Source organism: Lissotriton helveticus, chromosome 1_1 (assembly GCF_964261635.1).
Source record: "Lissotriton helveticus chromosome 1_1, aLisHel1.1, whole genome shotgun sequence".
Classification (NCBI taxonomy): Eukaryota; Metazoa; Chordata; class Amphibia; order Caudata; family Salamandridae; genus Lissotriton; species Lissotriton helveticus.
In genome coordinates, this window is record NC_136057.1 from 118,497,842 (window position 1) to 118,525,311 (window position 27,470).

Consider the following 27,470-nt stretch of genomic DNA (forward strand, 5'->3'; position numbering starts at 1 on the left):
TGCAGCATGCAGCAGGTATCCACCCCTCGGCAGTCCGTAGGAGTCGCGCAGCTCCTGAAACGGGAGCAGCGAGCCGTCCCTGTAGAGGTCGCCGACCACATGCAGGCCAAGTTCCTCCCAGACTGCTAGGGCGGACCAGTCGCCACCATGAGGGAGAGCAGTGCACATCCCGAGCGGGATGTCTGGGGCGTAAGGGCGAACAGCACCGGAGCGCTTGTGCGCCCGAAGCCAGCAGCTGCGGATCGTCCGCTCCTCCAACGTAAGCAGAGGAAGGTCCAGTTTCTGTCCCAAAACAGTAAAAGAGATGAAATGTCTCGGGAACAATTTGCCTGGTGCGTCCTCCGGGCCACGGAACTCCAAAGCCACTGCCTGGGTCAGCCACTGCAACTGCGCTGCCAGATAGTACCACTCGAAGTCCGGGGCTGCAAGACCCCCGTCCGCCCTGGGGCGCATCAGCGTGGTCAGTGCAACCCGCCTCCTGCCCGAGCCCCAGATGAACCCCGTCATCAGGGAGCGGAGTCCACTGAAAACCGATACGGGTATCCAGATCGGCAGAGTGCGGAACAGATACAGCAATCGGGGAAGCGCCACCATCTTCAGCAGCGCGACTCGGCCCGCGGCAGAGAGCGGCAGCGTCTGCCAGAAGCCCATGCAACCCCGTAGGTTCCGAATTGCCCTGTTGATGTTACCGTCTAGGAGGGCCGCAGGCGAGTGATAGACGTGTGTGCCCAGATAGGGGAGACAGTGGTGCTCCCACTGCAAGGCACCCTCCAGCTGGGTGTCATCGGCCCTCGGAGTCAACGGGAAGAGGCAAGACTTCCCCCAGTTGACTCGCAGCCCCGAGAGGCGACCAAAGTCCGACAGGAGCTGTTCGGCCCCGCGTAGAGAATCGCCCGCGTCTGCCAAGAACAACAGGCAATCGTCCGCATAGAGAGAGATGTAGTGGGCGTCGCCTCTCAGCGGGAGCCCTGCATACGCCCGTCCCAGCCGGGCATGCGCCGCCAGCGGTTCTATGGCCAGTGCAAATAACAGGGGTGACAGAGAGCACCCCTGTCGGGTTCCTCTACCCACCACATACGAGGCCGAAATGGTGGACCCTGTCTTGACCCGGGCTGTGGCCGCAGCATAGAGCAAGGCAGTCCACTTCACAAAGCGTTCACCCAGCCCAAATGTCTCCAGGACACGGAGCAGGTATGGCCATTCGACGCTGTCGAACGCCTTCTCGATGTCAATTGAGAGGATCGCGGCATCCGGAAAGCTGGCGGCCTCACCCCCCATGATCCTGAGCAGCCGGCGCACGCAGGTGGCAGTGGTGCGCTGAGGAATAAAGCCCGCTTGGTCGCCATGCACCAGGGAGCGCATGTGGGCCAAAAGCCGCGTCGCGAGAACCCGGCTGAGGATCTTATAATCCGTGGTGAGCATGGAGAGCGGGCGGTACGCCGATCGGCAGCTCGCATCACCCCCTCTCTTCAGTAAGGGTATCACCAAGGCCTCGCGAGTAGACGCCGGCAGGCGCCCCAGATCCCAGGCCTCTTGGTAAACCGCCCGCAGTCGGGGGACCAGCACATCCGCGCAGGCCGCATAAAATTCTATCGGGAGGCCATCCGTACCCGGAGTCTTTCGGCGAGCCATGTGTTTGATGGCCACCCTGATCTCACCCTCGGAGATATCTCCGCCCAGCAGTTTCGCATGCTCCGGGTCGAGCTTGGGTAATTGCGCCGACACCAGGAACTCCTCCAGCCCTGCTGGGGGGCTCGGCATCCTGCTCGCGTAAAGGCGTTCATAGTACTGAAGGAATTGGTCGTTAATGTCTAATTGCGTGTAGACCATGTGCCCCTCCGGGGTGGCAAGCGCCACTATAGGGGAGCCACGGGCCCCAGGACTGGCCAACCACGCCAGTAACGAACCCACTTTGTCCCGCTCAGCGTGAGCTCGGATCAGGAACTCCTTATAATCAAAGCAGCGCAGCTTTTCCAACGCCGTCGCCACCACCTCTCGCACCTCCGACACCGCGCCACCAGCCTCGGGGTCCGAGTGGTTGCGCCGTTCCTCCGCGCGCAATCGGTCCTCACTGCGCTCCACATCCTGCAGCAGGGTCTTGCGGACACCTGCGGTGGCCGAGATGCAGACGCCCCTAACCACCGCCTTAAAGGCGTCCCACTCCACAGCTCTGCTGGAGGCCGTGTCCACATTGGTGTCAAAATACCCCTCCACCCCACTACGCACACCTGCCTTAAACGCCGGGTCCTCCAGCGTCAGTGGGTTCAACCGCCACGTTGGAATAGCTTGGCGTCGTCGCATCCACTGTACCGACACCAGGCAAGGGTTGTGGTCAGACACCGTTCTAGTCAAATACTCGCTATGGCGGATCAGGCTCTGGATGTCCAGTGAGCACAGAATGCTGTCTAAGCGAACATGCAGATCGTGCGGGGGGGAATAAAAGGAGTAATCTCTTTCCGATGGGTGGTGGGTCCGCCATGCATCAAGTAGGCCCCAGCTACCCTGCCAATCCCTTCTACCCTGCGCCAACTTGTGAGCCGCAGCCTGCGCCAGTGGTGGGTGTGATCGATCCAGCCCCACGTCCAACACGGAGTTAAAATCCCCCCAAGCAGGACCGTGCCGGCCAGAACAGTCGCCAGCTTCCCAGACAGTCGCGCAAAGAAGGCAAGCTGGTCCACGTTCGGAGCGTAGACACTGCAGAGTGTCACGTCCCTCCCATCCAGGCGTCCCTGTACAGCAACAAACCTTCCCTCAGGATCAATTATCGTCACCAGAGGCTGAAAGGGAACCCCCGCCCGGACCCATATCAGAGCCCCCCGTGCAAATGCCGAGTAAGTGGTACAAAACACATGCCCCCGCCACCTGCGCTGTAGGGCCCGCCCCTCAGATTGATCAATGTGAGTTTCCTGCAGGAAGGCGATCTGCACCCCCCTGCGGACAAGATGTGCATGGACCCTGTGGCGTTTCAACATGGAATTCAGACCCCTCACATTCCAGGTCACACACTTCAGGTCAAGGAGGGTCCCCATACCTCAGAACAAGCACAACCCCAACGAAGGCAACTTCCGCACGCGCACTGGCTACTCCCCTTGAAATGACACCCCAACAGCCCCATGTCCCACCCCTCCCCAGAATAGGTCCCAACAGCGGAAACCCATCCAAATAAGTAGCACCCAACAGCAACAATCCCTGGTAACTACCAGAGTCCCACAGTAAGTGTGGGAAAAAGAGGGGGTGGCATGTTGCCTCTCTCGCCAGACCGCCAGCAGCACACTCCCCTGAGTCAGTGAGGCCTCCCCTATGCGCCCCACGCCGCCCGCATCCCCTCCACAAGTAAAGCTATCAACACTACAGGCGGTGGCCGCCCAACTCCAGTCCCAGGCCCAGTAGGCCAATGTCGCCAACACAGCAGGTCATACGATACCAGTTCAGGAGAGCAGTAGCTTCACTCGTCCATCAGACCATCTGCAGTCCCAGGCGTGACATGCGGCGGTGCGGGGTCCCCAATCACCGATTCCTCCGAGGTCCCCCCGTCAGTGCCACCTCGAGACCCCGACTCCACCGCCGTCGCGGAGTCCAACGCCTGGGAGATGTCGGAGACCGCCTGGAGGGCGTCCCTGCGCTCCTGCTCAGTCTGTGAGACCGTGGGCGTCCGAACCTTCGGCGGACGTTTCTTGCGTCGCCTGCCCCGTCGAGGTCTCGGTGGCGCCCGCCGCTGTTCCCCAGGCGCGTGATGTGCATCCGCACCGGTCTTGTAGAGCTCCAGCCAGTCCCAGACATCATCGGGGTTGTCGTAGAAGGAAGATTTGCCATCAAGCATGATCCGGAGGCGGGCTGGGAACAGGAGAGAATAGCGGACGCCCTCCTCCCGAAGCGCCTTCTTGACCGCCAGAAAAGTAGATCGCTGCCGCTGGACTTCCAAGGAGTAATCAGGATAGATGGAGACCTGAGCGTTGTCCACTTTATAAGGTCCCAAAGCTCGCGCCCTTTGCAGAATGAGGTCCCGATCTCTATAATGCAGCAACCGCGCCACCACCGGGCGGGGAGGCCGGCCCTCGGCCGGAGGGCGAGCTGGCACACGGTGGGCACGCTCTAGAGTGTAGAACGGCGACAGCCCCTCCGGGACAACCACGTCCCGTAGCCAGACCTCCAGGTAGCCCAGCATGTCGGCCCCCTCGATTTTCTCTGGCAGGCCCACCACGCGAATGTTGTTGCGGCGGTTTCGCCCTTCTGCGTCCTCCGCCCTCTGTTCCAGCAGGTGCACCCGCTGCTGCAGCTCCCCCAGCAAGGCGCCAGCCGCTTTCGATGAAGGTTCCAGCTCTTCAATCCGGGTTTCGGTCACTTTGACCCGATCTGCCAATTTGCCGTGGTCTGCACGTAGTAGGCCCAGGCTCGTGGACACCTGTCCGATATCACGATGCAAGGCCTCCCTGGTATCAGCGATGGCCTTCAGGATCTGCTCCAGCTGACTCTGCGGCAGACCCGCCGCCGGGATAGCGTCCGGTGCGGGGCCCCCATCAACCACAGGCCCCCCAACAGCCTCCGGGGGGGGCTTCAAGGGGCGTTTCCCCATGGGGGCAGCCGCGTCCCTCCCCCGCAGCAACAGGGTCAACGTCTTACCCCGCGTACAGCTCGCCAGACCGCAGTCCTCGGGGCCTTCTGTCGTGCGGCACTCCCTCCGGGTTCGTCGGTCCTCAAAGCCAGCCACTCTCCGACGATGCCTGGGACCCCCTCGATACAATCCAGTCCGCCGGCCACCAAGGGCCCCCCCAGCCGCAGCACTCCCTCAAACCCAACTGCGACATGCAGTTCCGTCAGTCCAAAATGGCGGCAGGGCGGCCTTGCAGGGACCCAAGTGCACGAGGGCCAAGGATCAGCGTGCCCGGGCCCTAAGAGAGGAGCTCCCCGGCGTCCTCAGGCGCCGGACACCAGTTCGCCAGCCGGTGGTGGTGGTGTCCCCAACGTAGGATGGCCAGGGGTTGCGCAGGGGCGTCCCCCCCTAGGTCGGCGGCCACAAAGTCCGGGGCCCGCAGCACTCCACGCCTTCGGCCGGCACCGGGCCAGTCCGCACTCCAAGCCTGCGCTCCACAGGCGGTGCACAGCGGGGGGCCCCAAAGCAAGCCAGGAGGGGGCAGCGCCGGTCGCCGCGCAGGAAGAGGTCCGAGTTCAAGCGCGAGCCTCTCGGTCGGGTAGCACTAGGGCCCCCCCCGGGCCGGGCGCCTCACCAAGACCCCCCGCGTGTAGGAACCCCGGCGGGTCCTCGCAGGCACCCCACAAGGAAGCGGGTCAAATTCCGCTACTGCGGTGAGATCCGCACCCAGGGCTCCAGGCCACCCGGCAGTCAGTGGCCGGCCAAGGAACGTCACAAGAGTACCCGAGGCCGGGGATGCGGCTGAACTGCAAGGCCGCAAAATGGCCGGCGCCGCCCACCAGTCCGTCGGTGCGGCGCGGGCTCCACGCAGCCGGGGGCTCGCCTCCGCTGCCTCCGGTCAGGTCCCCAGGAGTGCGGGAGGAGACACGGGCAGTCTCAGGGCGCCAGGGCCTCCAGGATCGGGTACAACAGGATTAATGGGGGAAGGCTGCTGTGGAGCTCAGCGCTCACACGTCTTCCTCCATCGGCCACCAAGCCACGCCCATCTCGCTTAGGACTTGCAGATGTTTTCTTGGATAGGAATATTTTTGAGACAATTGTACATTGAAATAGATTCTTGACTATCATTTTTTTTTTTGAAAACATATTTTATTGGGTAATTAGCACAAAGGTCAACATAGGACACATTATACATTCAGTCATCCCACCTGTCTTCATTGGAACCCCCAACTAACCCCACAAATAACTCTCGCCCTGTTGCTGTTGGTGTGGGCATAGTTCAAGCATATAGTACAATAGTCAGAAGAAACTCAATGGATCAATACTCATCTTCAGCTGCATCCCATGGAACTCAATGCAGTACTCTCCCTCCCTAGTCTTCAACTTCTGCTTTAGAGTTCCTTAGCGCTTGCACTAACGCCTCCCATGCCCGTGCCATCTCTAAACTCTTTTCATTTGCTGTACGGGTGGCCTGCCTAAGTCTGACAGTGCTCTCACTGCGGGCCCAGTTATATAATTCAGCCGTCCATCTCCCACTGGATGGACCTTCCCTCGACTTCCAGTGCCATGTTATTTCCCTCTGGGCTAGGATTAAGCCTAAATCAATGAACTTGCTAGTAATTTTCGTTTTAGTCGTGTGAGGAAACCAGAGCAACAGGCACGTCGCCATGTCATACTCCACCTGCCTGTCCGTAACTTCATTAAGGAGCACCCCCACCTCAGACCAGTACTGCCCCAGCTTCGGACAATCCCACATCATATGTTCTAATTCCACATCAGGCACCAAGCATATAGGGCACATCGCATCTTGTGCGTGGAAATACTTCCGGATCTTCCCTGGGGTGAGGTATGCTCTATGTACTATGAAAAAGTGTACCTGCTGGAACCTAGCATTCCTACTCCCTTTCCATGTCCTCCTCAGAATATGGCCCCATGTTGTGTCTGGTATGGGCCGCCCCACACCCGCCTCCCATTTTAGTTTCAGTGGTGTCAGTGGTTCTAAGCCCTCTCTTAACATTCGACAATGCAGGCAAGTGACAGCTTTGAATGTTCCTGCTGCCATCAGTACATACTGGCAAGCCATGGTGGTCAGTGGTTCCGTCTGCCCAGTCTTCCAGTGTTTCCGTATCGCCGTTGTTATAGCCGCATGTAATAGGAAACTCCCATTAGGAAGGCCAAATTGGTCTTGCAACGCCCGGAATGGTAATAATTCGCCATCAGTATAGAGGTCTCCTATCATCTGAAGTCCCAACTCTTCCCAGTCCATGAGCGAGGACCAGTCCCCTCCGTGTGGCAACGCTGTTAACATTCCCAAAGGAATCTCTGGTGTGTATGGGTGTGCCACCCCTGCTCTCCTTTGGCTTCTGTTCCAGCATAATCGCAGGGTCCTCTCCTCTAGTGTTAAATCCCGTACGTCAAGCTTTTGCTGCATGATTATATACGAGAGGATATGCCTCTGTATCCCCACCCCTCGGGCCAGGTCAGGGCCCCTAAACTCTACCGCGACATTTTGCGTAAGGATCTGCAGTTGTGCTGCTAAATAGTAAAGTTCAAAATTAGGAACTGCCATTCCTCCCTCCGTTTTAGGTCTCATCAGCGTTGTTAGCGCTACCCGTTGCCGTCCGTGCCCCCATAAAAATTCCGTGGTTAGTGTTCTTAGTTCCCGAAATATCCGCTGAGGGATCCATATCGGTAGCGTGGGGAAATAGTAGAGCAGCCGAGGCAAAGCCACCCTTTTGAGCAGTGCCACTCTCCCCACTACTGAAAGGGGAAGAGTTGCCCAGAATACAGCGTCCTATGTTCCCCTCCAACATGTCATCAACTCCATGGTAGATACGGACTCCCAGATAGGTGAAACACGACCGTTCCCAGATAATGTTTCCAGCTAGCTGCGGTTGGGGCATATCCGCTCGTATCGGGAAGAGGCACGTTTTACTCCAACTAACCCTAAGGCCCGATAATGTTCCAAATCTCGACAACATACCCATCGCCCCCTGCAATGCTACACCCGTGTTCTCTAAGAACAACAACAGGTCTTCCGCATATAGCGATATGTATTGCGGAGTCCCACAGCACTCAAGACCTCTATACTCCATCCCTGTCCTAGCCTGGGCCGCCAGAGGCTCAATCGCCAAAGCGGACAACAGGGGGGAAAGTGAACACCCCTGCCTCGTCCCTCTCCGTACAGGATAATCGGAAGATATCACTAATCCAAGTCGCACCCTGGCAGTCGCTGAGGAGTATAGTACTTTCGTCCAGGGCCCAAATTGAGCGCCTAAGCTGAACTTTTCCAACACCTTATGGAGATACCCCCATTCCAGGCTATCGAAAGCCTTTTCTATGTCTATTGATGACACAGCTGTCGTCTGTGCCGCCCCTAGGTCGCTCCCCAGCACCCGTAGCAGTCGACGGAGATTAGGTCGGGATAAACCCAGCTTGATCCCCATGGACCAATGCGGTCATGTGCGGCAGCAGTCTGGTAGCCAATATATGGCGCGCAAAAGGATACAAAGTTCCCCAGGAGAAAGAGGTTTATCTACAGAGGAGAGATGAATACAGAGTAGACCGTCAAGGAACCTAGAGGTTCCTCTATCGGAATTAGAGAGCCTCACACACCCAAGGCGTTTCGGTGTGGAACACACCCTGACCGTAGGGTGTCCAGTGTCATCATTGGCTCACTGCTCCTCGTCAGACCGGCGCTGCAATGTCTGACGGGGTGCCAGCCGGCACCCTTTTGGCGGAGTTCTTTTATTCCTTGCCGACGGTGTGTGCGAGTCAGGGAGATGGTAGTGTAGTCGGTGTAGAGATAGTGAGTGATAAAAAGGGTAGCTTAATAGTTAACCTCTCCCAAAGAATACTGAATCCCATTGAAATAGATATCCTTGAGAAGGGATTGGGCTTCATACCGACTCCTACTCCAGATAACTTCATGGAAACCTGTGAGATTAAACAGTTTTTCCGCAAAGTGCGTCTCAGGGCCTTCTTTCAAGACCAAACATCGACTGATAAAACCGACACAGGCCTACGAAATCCGTCCACCTTCACCCCTACGGATGGGATGATCCCACCCGAGGTGTTAACATTCGAAAGAGCAGTAATGAGGTCTCTGAAGAACAAGCCACAGACCAGTAGTTACAATAACCTGAGCAAAGCAGAAAGAGATGCTGTGCAAGCCTTGGGGAGTGACACTTCTATTGTCATAAAACAAGCCGACAAAGGGGGAGCCACTGTAATACAAGATGCCGCTGACTACGACTTAGAATGCAAACGTCAGCTGGCCAACACCACCCACTATAGACCCCTTCCGGCAGACCCTACCAGTAGGCTGACCACAAACATCTCAAGCCTGATCATTGAAGGCGAGACCAATGGCTGGATCTCTAAAAACGAAGCGGACTTTCTCCTAACAACGGACCCAGTGGTCCCTTACTTTTACACCCTACCCAAGATTCACAAGGGCACCAGGCCAGTCCCAGGGAGACCTATAGTCTCCGGCATTGGCTCACTACTCGAGCCATTGTCAAAGTTTTGTGATGTATTCCTTCAGCCTATTGTGAAGAAAATACCTTCCTATCTACAGGATACTAGAGATGTCCTATGTCTGATTGACTCGATTGATGGTAGGGAAGACGTGGACCTCCTCCTCACTCTCGATGTGGAGGCATTATACACGAATATCCCCCAAGCTGCCACATTGGAAGCAGTGGAAACCGCTCTAATGCAAGAAGAATGGTCCTCTCCCACACCAATACCATTCGTCATGGCATGCGCCAGCATTGCCCTGACAGAAAATTTCTTCCAATATGGCTCACAAATGTATCATCAAGTCAGGGGCACGTCTATGGGATCTACCTTTGCTCCTAGCATTGCCTGAATTTATATGGCGGCCTTTGAGAAGCAAGTGATTTACCCAGAATGCAACCCCTTCAGAGAACATCTGACACTATGGCGTCGTTACATCGACGACGTCCTGATACTTTGGAAGGGTGATCGAGATACCTGTACTGAATTTTGCGCATGGATTAACCAACAGAACCCACACCTCAAATTTACAGGGACTATGTCCGCAACATCTCTCCCTTTCCTAGACCTCACGATACGGCTAGGCCCAGCCGGATTGAGCAGTACTCTTTTCCGGAAGAATACCGATAGAAATAGCCTCCTCTTGTTCGAAAGCCATCACCCGAGAGCACTACGTGAGAACCTACCTTTTGGCCAATTCCTGCGGGTCCGTAGGAATTGTTCCTCTACAGATGACTATAGACACGAGGCTAACACCCTCCAACACAAATTGATGGAGAGAGGGTACCCCACGAGATTAATAAGGGACTCCAGCAAGAGAGCTCTCAACAATCATAGAGAAGCCCTTCTGGAAGTAAATCAAAAAGAATGTGATGACCTCATTACCTGTGTCACCAGCTTCACCAGAAATTCCAACTTCATCAAAAAAACTGTGAATAAACATTGGGGCATCCTTAACGCAGGGGGTACTGTACTACCCAAACCCAGGTTCGCCTTCAAGCGTACAGCGAACCTCAAAGACTCCCTGATACACACACGCCCTAAGAAACACCATAACAGTGGGCAACAGACAATATGGCACCTCCCCCCCGTAGTTGGACACTACCCGTGCGGCGGCTGTGCGGTATGTCCTCAATCCAGACAATGTAAAGAGATCAGACTTACGGACTCCTACATATGGAAACTAAATAGACACACCAACTGCCTTAGCACCAAATGCATCTATCTACTGATTTGCCCCTGTAACAAACTATATGTAGGGATGACCATGAGACAAGTAAAATTGAGAATAACGGAGCACAAAAGCAACATACGGTGCTCCAGGACCCACACGAGACTGTATGAACATTATCATCAACACAACCACTCTGTAGACAGTCTGGAGTGGCTAGTACTTGAGTCCCAACCAGGCATGTCCAGGCAGGCATTATTCAAACTGGAACAGCGATGGGTGCATTGCCTACAGTTGGATACAGTAGGACTCAACGATGCAGTCCCCTGGGTTTCCGTCTCGAGGTGAACCACTGTCCAGTTCGGGTTGTTTCCCCTGATTTACCTAATGCCAGTGGACATTGGGGATCAGTCACCTTTACAATCCCCAATCCCTTACACACCCGATCTTGCCCCCTGCCTTCTCTTGCCCCCCTCCCCCTCCCTACCCTAACCCACCATCAGTTCCCACCCTGACTGCAGTTATCTGGCTCCCATGCACCCCTGGGCATGTAGCCTCTCCAAAAACATGGAGATCCCCCATACACACCATTCCATCTACCTGTACATTGTATAGTTCACATTATCCATTGAGCTTTACACTGTCCCCGATGTTTCCTCGGTTAGTATATAGAGCCAAGTACTGTCAGCTCTAACAAGGGGCGCATGCTGACAGGAGGCGGTCCACACAGCCGATTTTCGGCAGCGTCATTGCTCTCTCAATCATGGCCGCCACAATCACCATAGTGTTTCACTGACCTCTGGAGTCCCGGGCCCTTAGGTGCACATGCGCGACGCGCACGCAGCTGACAACTTGACCACTCTAACATGGCCGCCACGTCCACTTAGAGTTCCGGGTTACCAATGCGCCCGTGGATGACGCGCGCCAACCAGCAACCACCATTGTACCGGTGACGCGCTCATTCGCGCTTTTTTAACACGGCAAACAACCAGACTAGGCACCAGTCGCTCCGCACTCTGACCAGGTGCTGCGAGCGTGAGGGGTAGGTGTCAATGGCATGCTGGCGCATGGACTAAGGTAAGCCCGCGTGCTCTGTCCTCCCCGCCTTTGACTTCGTTCCCCAGCTCTCTACCCCCGCGCTTCGCGCACCAAACCTCCTCACTCTGCCCTCCGCCCATCACTTCACGTCCCCGCACTTCCCTTACTGTGCAATCTGCAACTTGCCCCGTACACCACACTTTGGCAGTCTCGCACATAGCTCTCTGCGGACTCTACCGCCAGCTTTACCAGTGGACCGATTCAGCTTATCACTGGTGGAGGGAGGAGATCGCTAATACTAGTGAGTGGCGGTTTGGTAGTAACTACACCGACACTTCGGAATCTTAACTTTAAGGGCCCTGTCTGTATTTATTTATTTTACCTCACCCTTACCCTAACCTTTACAAAAGTCCCTGGATTTGCACAGCGGGAAAGGCGCCTGAAAGTGTGACTAAACATTTCCCTTCATACGCGCAAACACACTCGCCATCTTCCTCATCCCCTTGCTAGTACCGGGGAGCGTTAGCATCAGGCACACGTGTCCTACCTCCTACCCCTTACTACATATACTATATATGCTCTACATTACAACTACATTCTTGCCCCTCTACCTTACACAGGCATCACCACCAGACAGCGCTGGCCTCACGGGAGCAGACTGCGAGGCCCCCCTTTTAATCCCCCTTAGGGTAAGGAATCGCTGTTTTGTTTCCTTGTGTGTCCACTGGGTCACGGTGCTGGATGGATGGATTCGGCTATTTAACTATGTATTCTTTAACTTCTGAGGTCTCCAGTGAGAGACTAGAAATGTGCAAACACTAAACTGATTATGAATAATCTGCATGTTTGTATCTCCTGCACGTTTCAGCCCCCCCATATCCATCAATGTGGAGAGAAATATATTACAGAGTGACCTTACACCTTATCAAAGTATTATTATTTCCCTAAGACATGTTTAAAATGTTTCCTGTCTTTTTGCTTTCGCATTTTTCGCCCTATAGGTCGCCTAATTAGAGCAGGACCTCTGGCCCTCTACTCAACCGACCCAGTGAGGTTGTAATTGTACCTTATTTTGTTCTTTTTGTGTGTGTTTTAAGCACTTTTTTCACGTGTAGTACTGTTTTGGTCTTGACGAATCGCCGGATGGCGAGAAACATGTTGACCACACCAGGGGGTAGAGCTAGGTTCTGAAACTCCCCACAGTCCCTCGCTCCCCTCTCACCCCCTTTTAATCAGGGAAGCAGCCACACCAATAAATTCTATTGTGGACTGGTTACCCTTTTTATCACTCACTATCTCTACACCGACTACACTACCATCTCCCTGACTCGCACACACCGTCGGCAAGGAATAAAAGAACTCCGCCAAAAGGGTGCCGGCTGGCACCCCGTCAGACATTGCAGCGCCGGTCTGACGAGGAGCAGTGAGCCAATGATGACACTGGACACCCTACGGTCAGGGTGTGTTCCACACCGAAACGCCTTGGGTGTGTGAGGCTCTCTAATTCCGATAGAGGAACCTCTAGGTTCCTTGACGGTCTACTCTGTATTCATCTCTCCTCTGTAGATAAACCTCTTTCTCCTGGGGAACTTTGTATCCTTTTGCGCGCTCTAGTCCTGGACACGTACACTGGACCCCCTGTTAATATTGTCCGCTCACGAGTTCCTCTTGTTGTTAAAAGCCAATATATGGCTCAGGATTTTATAGTCCACTGTCAACATGGACAGCGGTCTATAGGAGGTCACATCATTATTCTCTCTCCCAGGCTTTAAAAGGGGAACAACCAATGCTTCTCGCATCAACCCGGGCAGGGAACCCCGCTCCGCGGCCTCCGTATAGATCTCCAGCAAGTGGGGTGCCAAATTGTCTACATATTTCGCATAAAATTCTATGGGCAGACCATCCACCCCCGGCGTCTTGTTCCGGGCCATCTGCTTGATCGCGGTCCTAATTTCAGTCAATGTTATGTTTTGACCCAGTGTCTTAGTGCTCTCCTCACCCAATTGTGGGAGCTGAATCCCCGCTAAATAGCCCTCTATGTCTGACTCTGTAGCCTCCAGATTACTTTGGTATAAGGTCGTGTAATAATCCAAGAAGCGCGAGAGTACCGCAGTTTGGGAATAGACCACCTCCCTCGTGGCTGTACTCACGCTCATAATTGGGCAACCGCTTGGAACCGGGCTCGCCAGTCTTGCTAGAAGTGTGCCCACCCTATCCCCTTCAGCATGAACCTTCTCTGCATATTGTTTATAATCATAGCTCCTAAATCTTTCCGTTTCCGCAGACACTAGTTCTTTAGCCTCCAGTAGCTGCGTTTGCAGCGCCGGTTGTTCCGGTCTCTGCTTCTCTAATTCCCTCAGTGTCTCCTCTGCCTTTTTTACATCCGCAATTACTACTGTCCTTTCACCTGAGTACTTACTGATGCACAGCCCTCTCACCACTACCTTAAATGCATCCCATTCTACTGCTCTGGTAGATGCTGTTCCTCGCTTCGCAGCGAAGTAGTGTTCAATGCCCTCCTGAATTTCTGCGCAAAAAACCTGATCTTCAAGGCTTTCCGGGCGCAATCGCCAGGTGGGGACCGCGGCCCTCATACGTTGGCATTTAAGGGACACCAGTTGGGGATTGTGATCGGAAATGGTCCTAGCTAAGTATTCAGAGTGAGTTGCCAGGGAAGCTATCGAATGGCTGCATAAGATGGTGTCAATTCTAATATGTAGTTCATGGAGCGCTGAAAAGAAGGAATAGTCCCTGTCACCGGGGTGGTGCCCTCACCACATATCAGTGAATTCCCACCTTTCTTGCCTATCTGACCTCTGCACAGCAAGCCTACGGACCGGGGAATCAACCAGTGGTGGATGCGATCTATCTAATGTTACATCTGTGATTGAATTGAAATCCCCTCCAAGTATCACTGGACCAGCCAGATAGTATGCTAGTGTCCCTGATATTCTATCCAGCAAGCGGGCCTGATCAGTATTTGGGGCATAAACACTACAGAGCACTACATTTCGTCCATACAATTTCCCTTCTACCGCTACATGTCTACCTTCTGGGTCAACAACATGATTCGTGGCCTGGAAAGGAACCCCCGCTCTCACCCATACTAAGACTCCTCTGGCAAACGCAGAGTAGGTCGTACCAAACACCTGGCCTCGCCATCGCCGCTGTAAGGCAGTACATTCCGCTTTGGTAAGATGGGTCTCCTGAAGCAGCGCTATCTGGATCCCACGTCGCACCAAGTACGCATGCACCTTATGGCGTCTGGACATGGTATGTAGACCACGTACGTTCCATGTAATACACTTTAAGTCAGGTAACGTCCCCATTGTGATTGTCCCTCAATTTCTCCTTCTTTATGTCGCACCTGCCCACACCGAAACTGCTGCATCCCCAATTCTCAACTTCCCATGTAACATCCGCAGCCCTCCCCCCCAGAACAGGACCCAATATCAGGCTATCAGTCCCCAATAGATTCTTGACTATCATGTTGCTGAGTTTCCAATTTATGAGGATCTCCACGGAGTTCCTTAATCATAAATAAAAATAAACTGAAACTGGATGGCGTTGCAGAAGTTGGGGCATGGTCCCAGTGGTCTGTACGCAAGAGTGCCTCTGAATGTGCTTTTTCCGTCTGTGTGAAGTTGGAAATGAAGGTCATCTGAGGAGGTTTTGCAGAGGATGGTGTCCTTGTAGATGATGGCAATTCTTCCTCCATGTTTATTGAGCTGGTACTTGTGTGTTATCTTGAAACCCTCAGGTGTGGCAATGGTGATGTCTGGCACAGGGGCGGGGGTTCAGCCAGGTCTCTGTGCAGAATATGACATCTGGGGTGAGGGATGAGATAGTGCCCCAGACCTATGTGGCATGTTAGTCAAGCGATCGTGCATTGAGTAGAATGTACTGGAGTTGTGCCGTGGCGGTCTCAGTCGGCGTGCTGGCCGCAGTCATGTCTGTGGTGTCTCCGGGTTGTTGGTTGCTTCGGTGTGGTGTGTGCTGATGTGCAGCAGCAGTCGTTGTCATCCATGCGCCCAAGGTCCAGGGCTCAGAGGTCTGTGGTGTGGTAGCTGCACAGGGTGGAATAACCAGGGTTCCTGGCATTGGGTGCAGTCCAGACAAGGATGAGCGCAGAACTAATTGTCTTTTGCAACCCTCAGCACGCCGGTGACACACTTGCAGCGTGCATCCGCTGCGAGTTCGCACTGCGACCACCAATATGTAGGTGCTGGGAAGCAGTGGGTGGAGCTAGGCCGGAGGCAGCAAAACTGTAGCAGGTGGGAGCGGCAAATGAGAAAAACAAGGAGAAACAGTGAAAAACAAGGGAACAGCAGAAGAAAGCACTCATAAAAACAAGGGGGAAGAAAGAAGAAAAACAGTGAATAAAACGAGGGAAAAACAGGAGAAAGCACTGAGAAAAATGGGGGGAGCAGAGCTGTGCAGCAGTACGGGAGAGCTAGGCCTGTAGGCTCTGTGCCACAGCTACCAGGGACCGTAATATAGAAAGTGCCCCGGAGGCGTAAGTGTGTTTGTGCCCACTTTGTGAGCTCCTGGGCCTCTTTGGTATTACAGACGGGGCTTCATCTGCGGCCCCTTCTGTAATAAAGATAGCTCTGGAGCACATATATCGTCAGCGCTACCATCAGAGGACGTTCCCTCATTTGCATGGGGGTGTGACTGCCAGTGAATATTTTTGCCTGTCAAGCAGCATGCTGAAAGTCTGCCACCTAGAAGGTGGCACACTGGCAGTAACCCTCTGAGTGTAGCCCTTGGGAGGGGGTGAGGGGTCCTATTGATACCCTAGACATCCCCTTGTAGTCAACCCTTGTGGGCTGGATCAGTTGCAATACTAAGCAATCTTTAGTAAAACATTTAGAGGTTTGTGCGAAGTTTGTGCGGATAGCCTAGTTCTTTTTCAGAAAATAGCCAAAGGCAAGTTGGCATAGAGAGTGCATGGATGATGGCTGACATATTTATCTGCAGTGTTTTTTCTAATGACAAATAATACCTAAGTCTAGTAAGTAAATAATTTGATCATCATTTTGTACTGTAACTAGTCAATCTGTGCTTTGCTGATTAAGCCACATGTAAAAGGCAGGGACCTCCGGAGAAATCCCCCCCAAATTTAAAAAACAGTTGTCTATGTAGCAGCATCTGGCGATAAAGTAGCGCTTGAAAATAATCTAAACTAGGCCCAGGGAAATAACTCTCCTCTGCTTGCAGAGTTTTTGGGTACTCAATGCTATGTGGAGTAGCGCAGAGTCCCAAAATTCTGCCATCTGGTACGATGCAGAGTTTTTCTTTTCATTCACACACTCAAGATTTGGTTTGGTACTTGCTCGGGAGTGCCACGACTCTCTTGGGCAGCTAGCACAAGATTATGTGCCGGCTTCCGGCTGAGATTGTGCCATCATAGTGTAGTATGGTAATGCACCTTGAGTAGCTTTTCTGCTCGAGAAACAGACACATCTAGTCAAAAAGAGGTTTTCAAGTGGATTTTCTTCTCCAATTCGCCATTAACGTGTTAGTGGCTTTTTAAAAAACTTATTTTTCCAACACGAAGGAAGTGTCCCTGAAACTCCAACTTCCTGTTCCTTTTCAGCAGGCTCCTCACAGTTTTATGTCCATTTCCTGGTCACTTTTCATTTGGATTTGGACCTGGAAGGATAATTCTCTTAGTCTGCTGCACATATACCTTTTGAGTTAAGGACTTTGTATTTGAGATTTCACAAGTACGTTCAAACTCTTGCATAAGGGTTTTGTTTCTTTGATAGAGGGCGTGCACCAGTATTTATTTGAACTTTTATTTGATTATTCAATTCTTATTGTGGTGGGTGGCCTGCAGTTTCAGTAGAGGCCTAGTTATATTGTTCTATTTATTTTTTCTTTTTTTGTAAAGGAAAATGTTGCACAGTTCAGTACATTTTCTCCATGTTTCTTAAATGGGCAATATTGATGTTTTTACTATGTGGCCTAAACTGCCAAATGGCCACCCAGTAAATAGGTTCAGGCCAGTAGTAGTCATGGGTGCAAGAAACAACTGTTTCTGTGTTATTTGCTGCTTTAAAAAATCATTCAGAGTTGGGATGGCATTGGATTAAATAAAAAAATAAAGAAATTGTATTTTACTTTTTTGTGTGTGCAAAAGTGTATATGTGGAGTAATTTTTGATTCCTTGGGAGGATGTGTGTTGCTGTAAATTGTTTATAGGTCAGTCAATTTCCATTTTTTACAATTAGTGAATTAATGGTAGTGTTTTCTTCAGTGTTACCATGCATCCATTCTCTGGCCAGTGAGTGTGTTTGACAAAGACCATCATTTGTTTTTATTCTACATGCCATACGGACAGGGGCACCTTTCTGTAGTCTGTGGCCATAAGTTTCAATGCGTTCTTTGTTCCCCATGCCTCCTTGCTCACTGTTGTTGTTTGACCATTTTGTGCATCCTGCCAGTGTGTTTTTGCCGTAGGCTTGCATGTGTTCTTTGTTCCCCATGCCTCCATGCTCACTGTTGTTGTTGTTTGACCTTGTGGCTGGCAGCCATTTTGTTAATCCATCCAGACCCTCGGGTGGCCTTGTCATATGGATAAAAATCACCCTAAGCATTGATAGAACCCAGCTGGATCTTTCATCTCAAGATTTAGTGGGTTTAAAGATTACGACATATGACAAAACCGAAATCTATATAATAAACAGCCATAGTAGACCAAGTCCGTCCAGTAAGGAATCTTCAACAATAGACCAGCTAGATACATTTTTATGCACAGTTGACCTGAGGGCAATGGTAATTGTGGGGGGGAGACTTTAATCACAAATTCAAACCAGTTGAGGGATTAGAAAATATTTTTGAAGAGGAGGACAATGCAAATAATATCCCTCCTCTAGATAGCAGCTCGGCCGTGCCGGCACAGTTGCAGTTTCGCAACTCACTAGACTAGTTTCAGGGCATGGACGTAGGGCCTGCAATGGTTAACTCCCGGCTGATAGACCGAATGCTCCGACATTTAGCAGTGTAAACTGTAAAAGCAGTATTGATTTCATATTGGCATCTATCAACTTTTGGCCAAATGCCCACAATTGATTATTTTAAAATAGAGACGACAGTGACCATTATCCCCTGTGTCTAACTTTAGCAGGTCCCCGCTTCCAACCTACGAACTGGAGAGAAAATGATACTGAATGGTGAAGAGGAGTAGAGCTTGCCGGGTCTGGTGGCTCAGAGGACCAATGCGTCCACTGTAGGGGCCTGTGTTTCACCTCATGGTCACAGCATCAAATCCCAGAGGGTCCTCTCAGCCATTCATCCTTCTGAGGTTGATGAAAGGAGTATCATTAAGTTGGATAACAATAAACATCTGTTATTCAGCACCAAGGTACCCTTGAGTGAACGTGTGCTTTACAAGTCCACGTTATGTTATGTTAAGAGTGAGCCGAGTGTGAAGTGCAGTCGCAGTAAGGACATGCTCCTGAGACAACCACCCAGTAGACTCCAGTGATAACACAGCACAAGCCTGGCACCTTCACAAGGCTGGCACCTTCACACGACTGGCACCTTCACAAGCTGGCACCTTCACACGGCTGGCACCTTCACAAGGCAGACACCTTCACACGACTGCCACCTTCACACGGTTGCCACCTTCACACGGCTGGCACCTTCACAATGCTTGAACGTTCACAAGGCTGGCCCCTTCACAAGCTGGCACCTTCACATGGCTGGCACCTCCACACGGCTGGCACTTTCACAAGCTGGCACCTTCACACGGCTGGCACCTTCACACAGCTGCCACCTTCACACGGCTGCCACCTTCACATGGCTGGCACCTTCACACAGCTGCCACCTTCATGCGGCTGCCACCTTCACACGGCTGGCACCTTCACACGGCTGGAACCTTCACAAGGCTGGAACCTTCACACGGCTGGCAGCTTCACAAGCTGGCACCTTCCCTCGGATGGCACCTTCACACGGCTGGCACCTTCACAAGTCTTCGATGGTGCAGCCTCTCTTTCCTGGTCCCTCGGGGCAGCAGGTGCAATCTTCGATGGTGCAGCCTCTCTTTGCTGGCCCCTCTGTGCAGCAGGTGCAGTCCTCGCCACTGCAGCCTCTCTTTGCTGGCCCCTCGGTGCAGCAGGTGCAGTCCTCGCCGGTGCAGCCTCTCTTTTCTGGTCCCTCGGTACAGCAGGTGCAGTCCTCGTCGGTGCAGCCTCTCTCTGCTCGTCCCTCAGTGCATCAGGGCAGTCCTCGTCGGTGCAGCCTCTCTTTGCTGGCCCCTCGGTGCAGCAGGTGCAGTCCTCGCCGGTGCAGCCTCTCTTTGCTGGTCCCTCGGTGCAGCAGGTGCAGCAGGTGCAGTCCTCGTCGGTGCAGCCTCTCTTTGCTGGCCCCTCGGTGCAGCAGGTGCAGTCCTCGCCGGTGCAGCCTCTCTTTTCTGGTCCCTCGGTACAGCAGGTGCAGTCCTCGTCGGTGCAGCCTCTCTCTGCTCGTCCCTCAGTGCAGCAGGTGCAGTCTTGTATGGTACAGCCTCTCTCTGCTCGTCCCTCAGTGCAGCAGGTGCAGTCCTCGTCGGTGCAGCCTCTCTTTGCTGGCCCCTGGGTGCAGCAGGTGCAGTCCTCGCCGGTGCAGCCTCTCTTTTCTGGTCCCTCGGTGCAGCAGATGCAGTCTTTGATGGTGCAGCCTCTCTTTGCTGGTCCCTCGGTGCAGCAGGTGCAGTCTTCGATGGTGCAGCCTCTCTCTGCTCGTCCCTCAGTGCAGCAGGTGCAGTCCTCATCGGTGCAACCTCTCTTTGCTGGTCCCTCGGTGCACGAAACAGTCGAGCAGCCCCTCCCCCAAGTGTTACCCATTTGTCATACAAAAGCGCTTCCTACTTCGAAGCTCGCCTTTTGGCTAGCACCCCTGTGGATTCCTGCAGGAGGGTGGGATTATGTCTCTCCTGTGTTGGGCTTTATTGTGTCCTTTCTTAGGAGTTGTCATCACGTCTCCACAGGAGGGCAGAAATCTGTTTGCAAGATAAGCCCCTGTACACCAGTAAATGGGTACTTGAAAACTTGGGCAACTAAAGTGGCAACTTTAAAATTGCACTTGGCCCCAGTGACATTAAATTCAATCTAACCATTACATTGGATATAATGCACTGATTCTTTTGATACCAAACAGTACCAACCTTTGTATTCCCATTCAGAAGTTAGCAGGGCTGGGTTGCCAGGCTGCAACTCTGTATTTGCCAATGTGGCTACCAGCCCACATAATTTAAGGGTTTTACTGCTGGAACATGTAATAGCACGGGTTGCACTTTTTAACATACAGCACCCTGCCTGAGGACTCGTTAGGCCTGCCATAGGGGTGACTTACATATAGTAACAAGCATTTGCAATGCAATAGGTCTCGCCTTACTGAAAGTTTCAGTTTAAATCCCAGGCGGGCAAAATGAAGACGCCGCAGCAACCAAATAAAAATAGACGCGGTCAGCCGGCACCCGCATCATTGAAATCTATGGGAGCTCCAACGGTGGGAAAAGCTGACGTCGCCCTGACTCTTGCAGGGAGTGGAATTGTGCTGTGGAGTGGAATAATGTGGTTTGGTTTTGAATTATGTAGTGTGGAGTGGATTTGTGTGGAGTTAAATAGTGTGGCATGGAATTGTGTGGTGTTGTGGGATAATATGTTGAATGGAATTATGTGGCATGGTGTGGAGTGTATTTATGTGGATTGTTATTTGTTATTGAGTGGATTTATGTGCAGTATATTTATGTGGTATTGAGTAGCATGCAATTAGTTGGAAATGAATTATGTGGTGTTGAGTGGTATTATGTGGATTGTAATTATGTTGTGTGTTGTGGAATTATGTAGCATTGTTTTGATTTATGTGGCGCTGAATGCTTATTGTCTGTCTACAGCAGTGCTGACTGATTACATATAAAAAAGCCTTCCCTTTAAAAATAGTGAAAACATAATTCAAAAGCTTCAGAAAAAGAATGTTATCATTCATACAATATCTAGAAAGAAGCTTACCTGTTTATAGTTCCTGAGTGAGCAGAATGTTGTTTCTTCTTCCAGTAAAGGAGGAGTCCTATGTGTGAAGCTGTGGGTTATGGTTGTTTGCTGAAAACAAATAGCCCAGAGGTATTGGCTACATCTACTATGCCCTGTTTACAGGTCTTGAGTTCCCTTGGATTTTGAAATATATTCTAGAAACTTTATAAAATAAAGAGATTAAAGCAGGAACTTTTTCACAAAAGCAGCAAACTATACCATATTAAAGAAAAAAGCCATGTAAGATATCACAAATATGTTTTTATGATAGGCTAGTAGTGTTGGGATTATCGGGTAAATGTTTCTTAAAAAAGAAAAAGAAAAAGAAATGGATGATTTCGCAAAACTTCTACGCTGTATCATATTATAGTAACCGAAAAACAGCACATGTGTCTTGAAAACAGACATAGACTTTAATTGCTGATCCTTACGAGGGCTGTCTCCTTCCTGGATCACCCATAAAAAAGCTTGTGAGTAACTAAGCAATAAACTCTACTTAAGAATAACTAAGACTGATTTCACAGAGCAGAGACATTTGCATTTCTAAAGCTTTGTGTTCTAGTAACTGAAAGGTGTGCTAAAGAAAAACACTCCCTTTGCATTAAAGCCAGAAAACTGTATTGAGTGACAGTAAATGAAAGATGCAAGGGGCTGTTACTGCACATATAATAAGCATAACAAGGTTATTTTTAAAGCTACCTCCCATCTCCTATGTCCGCAGAGACAGCATGTTTTGGACACAAAGGGGCATATTAGCAAGGGCAATATCGCCGCTTTAGCGGGACTTTTTCCTGCTAAAGCGGCGATATTTGTATTGCCCTATTAGCAAGCTGTCGCTAACAGCAGTTAGCGACAGCTTTTAGGTGATAGCTGCAGGTTTGGGGCCCGCTTTGCATGTCAGCTATATTTATCGCTAATGACATGCAAAGTGGGCGTACCCAAACTGTTAGCGACGGAAAACAGTCGCTAACACAGCTATCACCTATTAGCAAAGCAGGCGAAGCAATAAAAAAAATCGCGCTAAGCGCGATTGTCGGTATAATCTAACGCCTGCTAAAAAGTTGATTTACCTGTATAGTCAATGGGGGGTGGATTATCAGATTAAGCCCCCGTTGGCATTAATGCGAGAATATCGCTGGATTTCCAGCGATATTCTAGCATTTAGCCGCTATCGCTGGATATTTTAGCACAATGGAGAAAAACATTGCTAATAGCATGTTTTCTCCGCTAAAATATCCAGCGATAGGCAGCGATAAAATAAAAGTCGCTAAGCGCATTTAGTGATAAATATCGCTATTTCTTGCTAATAGGCCCCAAAGTGTCTCTAATGCATTGCTAAGCTGTCTCTGCAGACGTAGGAGGAGAGAGGGCACTTCATAAATAAAAGGGTCCTTTGAAAGTGCCACACTGCACCTTTGTGGAAGTTGTTTTTAACATCTCAATGGCTGTAAAACTCTCATTTTTGAGAAAGAAAAGGTGCCTGTGGAAAAAACTACATTTAATGTGGGTTTTCCAAAAAAAGTATTTTCCCAAGTTTAATACTTATCTGCCCTCTGGTGAATGGATTTCACTTTCACCCTTTCCCCTCATCTTACGTTTGGTGGCACGTTGGTTTACCGACCACCCGGCCTGCCTGGAACCTTTTGGAAGGCACTTGACAATGTCATTATCCCTCGTGCCCTTCGCTATTCCAAGTTTCTACTTTTGGGGGATTTTAATATCCACTTGGATGTTCCGAATGCGCCTGACTCGGGGGCTCTTGTGGGCTCACTTAATTTTGCTCAGCTGATTCAGTGGGTCAAGATGCCATCGCATTCGGGTGGTCATCTAATTGATTTAGTGTGCACTAATTTTGATGTAGAGGTAGGGGATCCTGAACCCGTTACTTGGTCTGACCTCGACCTCGGACCTGGGAACCTGGGTTCGAGTCTCGGTAACGACGCCAAAACCTCCTGTGATTCTGGGCAAATCACTTAATCTCTCCGTGCCTAAAATGAAAGTGTGTCCTCATGTAACGTAACTGGAAAATATGTAAAGCGCTCTGATACCTGATTCGGTTCGGGTCTAGTTCGCGCTATATAAAACTCTGCAAAAAAAAATAAAAATAATTACTTGATCAGGTTCTCTTGGCCTATGGGAGAGTTTCCTCGATCTCCTGCTTTGCCCTCTGATTTGCACCCTGCGAAGATTAATCTACCGGCACTCTCGGAGGATTTGCTACAGGCTCGCCTGGTCCCCGCCCCTGTTCTTGAAGGGGTGGTGGACAACTGTGACTGCTGGATTGGCCGGGTGTTAGCTCCCGTTCCAAATCAGCTTGTTGCAGTAAACTTCGCTCTCTACTCTCGAAGCCTTGGTTTTCGAATGCTCTCAAGGATATGAAATTGGGGTGTAAAAAACTGGAGTGCTGTTGGCGCCAGAAGTATTGCTCTTCCGCTAAGTCTGCCCTTCGAATAGCGCAGAGGGATTACTATACTGCTATTAGGAAAGCTAAAAGCGATTACTATGCTGGGAGGATTGCGATGGCAAATACCAACAGCAAGGAGATCTCTGCCATCGTCAAGAGCTTTCTATCGCCTTGTGCGGAGCAAAGGATTCTTCTGATCTCCCAACAATGGTGTGAGGAGCCGTCTACCTTTTTTGATGAAAAGATATCGAGGATTCAGGACAGCGTGGGTACACATTCCAGGCATCTAGGGATGCCTCCTGTGGTGTCTCCCTTCATTTCCAGCGTACATACCCCTCGGTTTACGCTATTTATGCTCACTGCTGAGCCCGACATTTTGGCCATTCTCAGATCTCTCAAGTCGGGCTCCCCTACAGATCCCTGCCCGGCTCAAGTTTTAGCTGGGGTAGCTGAGGAGGTTTGTCCTGAGGTGGTTGCGATTGTTAATCTCTCTTTTTGGACCGCCGTGGTTCCCATGTGACTGAAACAGGCCAAACTGTTACCCCTTCTCAAGAAACCTTCGCTGGACCCTTTGGCTCCAACTAATTACCGGCCTATTTCTCTCCTACCAGCCCTGGCCAAAGTTTGCAAGAAGGTGGTTTTTCGGTAGCTTGAGACCTTTGTTGAAACATCGGGTGCCTCACACCTTGCCCAACCTGGGTTTAGAACAACCTATAGCACGGAGACCGCTTTGGTGGAGATGTCGGAAGCGATTAGGGAGTGCCTGGATGGGGTGGCAGGGCGGCCTTGATTTTACTGGACCTCTGTGCCGCCTTTGATACGGTGCCTCACCAGCTGCTCCTTGCCCGGCTATCTTCTAACGGCGTTGCCGGTCGGGCATGGGAGTGGGTCAAATCTTACCAGGATGATCGTACGGAGCAGGTCTGGATGGCTCCTTTTTCATCCTCGGTCAGCAAACTCTCTACAGGGGTTCCTCAGGGCTCTACACTGAACCCTCTGCTTTTTAATATATTACTGACCCCATTGATTTATCTGGCAGAGGAGCTGGGAGCAAAAATTATAGCGTATGCGGACGACACCCAGTTGCTATTTACCTGGAGGGGCTCATACTTGGTTACTAACATCGCCCAGACGTGCCTTGCATCCATATTTTGCTGGCTTGCACAGGCTCATTTGAAGAGCAATGAGGACAAGTGGGAGGTTCTCTTGTACGGCCAGTTCCCCCCGGCCTTCAGACAATCTCTGTGGCCTCCAGATTTCCCTTGTCCTAATTCAGAGGGAGGCCCGGCAAAAAACTTAGGGGTGTGGTTCAGCGAGGATGTCTGGTTCTCAGATCATGTTAAAAAACTTACTGGCTTCTGCTTTGGCACCCTTAAGGCCTTAAGAAGGTTTTTTCCCTTGCTCCCAAGAGATTACAAAGAGACGGTAGCCTGTGCCCTTATCCTCTTCCGCCTCGACTATGCAAATGCTTTGTTCATTGTCATTTCTGGGTATTTGTTGAAAAAACTTCAAATTATACAGAATGCCCTAGCCAGACTCCTGTTCAACATCTCTAGGAGATATAGTGTTCGGCAGCATTTGTGAGATCTGCACTGGCTGCTTGTGGTCCAGCGGGTGCAATTCAAAGCCCTTAACCTATCTCACAGGGCCCTTCATGACCAAGGTCCCATGTATCTTAGGAGGCGCTTTGTTCTGTACGTGCCCAATCTATCCCTGCAGTCTGCCTCTCTATGCCGGATGACTATTCCGCGGTTTCGTAGATCACGTCTGGGGGGGGGGGGGGGCAGTCTCTTTCTGTATAAACAGCAGCTGCCTGGAATGCTCTCCCCTCGGATCTACAGCACATTCAAGACTTTTGACTTTTTAAAAAACGCTTAAAGACGCATCTGTTTAGCCAGAACATCTAAATGGCTCTTGCTTGCTCCACCCCAGCTCACTCCCGCACCAGGACACTCTAGAGTATTTGTGCGCGATACAAGCTCTATATAACATAACATATAACATAACATTACTAAACCCTCCATTTACAACTCTCATTTCTGCAGGGCAATTTAAACAAGCAACAGGAGGGAGGGATGTTGGGGCTAATGAAAGCTGGGTGGGGCTGTCAATGTAAAACTCACAGCAGACAGCATCGATTAAAGAAGCAGGAAGGAGGATGAGGAAGCAGAGGAGAGGGAGGGAGCGTCCATCAGTAGGAAATTGTAAACAAGCAGTTGCAGATTGCAGCAAAGAATGTTGTGCCTGTGGTAATAGAAAGCCATTTAAGAAAATAGTGTCCACAGACAGCAAATAAAACATACTGCGTAATACCACAGTAAGAAAGCCAGTCCTCATGGGAGGTTACAAAGAGAGACAATGAGGTACTAAGGAGAGACTACTAAACCTATTGACAAATCAAAAGCCATTCTTTACAAAGGACAGGAAGAGAAGCCAATTGTAAAGATGGGCGGAACATGGGCGGAGCTTAATGCACATATAGTGAATACTGCATGCCTCGAAGAGCAGCGCAAGCGCTGCTCTAAGCGAGACCTAAAAAGGGAGGTTTGGGCTTTCCCATTACTTTAAAAGAAAAACGGTTCTTCTAGTCTGCGGTGGCAGTGCTTTACCTTGTCCCGCTAAGGGTGGCACACCAAGTGCTACAGTCCCTGGGGAGACAGTCTAACTTGTGGGCCCTGGGTTTCCCTAGCACCTTATACCAGAGACTTACAAGTGAGTTAGGCTGTGCCGATTGAGAACAAGACAATTAAACATGCACCATTTTAAGGGTCAGAGCACATGAACTGAGTCCTGTTTAGCAGGGCACAGGGCATCTTAGAGCTGTCACACCAATACAGAGTAGTCAGGATGGGAAAAAAGGTGAGGGAGTTAACGTGCAAAAATGTGTCCAAATGTTTTAGTGTTGCGCTACAAAGGCTGATTTTTACCATACTCAGTCTGTATGGAAGGGGATTTAAACCAACCTTAAGCGAGTCCAGCAACTCTGAGACACCTATACAAATCTCTGACTTATTGAATATTCATTTCCAGAAGCACTGTGGGGGCTATTCACAAGAACGTGCGATAATCATCGTCAAAATCGGTTATCGCAGTGTTTCATAACTCTGTGTTAACATCCTATTCACAACACGGCGACAACATGTGATAGTCTCCCAATAACGCGTCAAATGTCCGCGATAAAGTCACCAGGACGGCGATAAAAATCCAAACCCCTATGTGAAAAAAGTTGAGATGGGCCCAACCGCAATAAAAAAAATCTGTGATAAGCCATGCCAGGCCTGCAATTCACACATGTCAGTTGGGAAAAATCATTATTAAAGTAGAAAAAAAATTACTAACAAAAGCAAAACAACTGCGAAGCACAATGGAGGTAGTTTGAGGTAGCCGGAGCAGGTTCAGAGGACAACCAGAACCCCACAAACCCCCGGGAGGGACAGGCCAGGACCTCGGGGTAAGGGAAGAGTAAGAACAAGAAAAGTAGGAAGAAGAGCTTCAGTCCTCAGGAAAACAGGATCCTGATAACGGAGGTGGTAGAACACCAGCAACAACTGTTAGTCACCTCCACTGTGTCATTGGCAACAAAAAATGGACTATGCAGTTAATCGTGAGCAGGGCCGGCTTTAGTCATGTGCAATCTGTGCACCTGCACAGGGCCACCAAACCCCAGGGGCCACCACGCCAATGTATATCCTTAATATATTAATCCTCTGAGGATGGATACATATT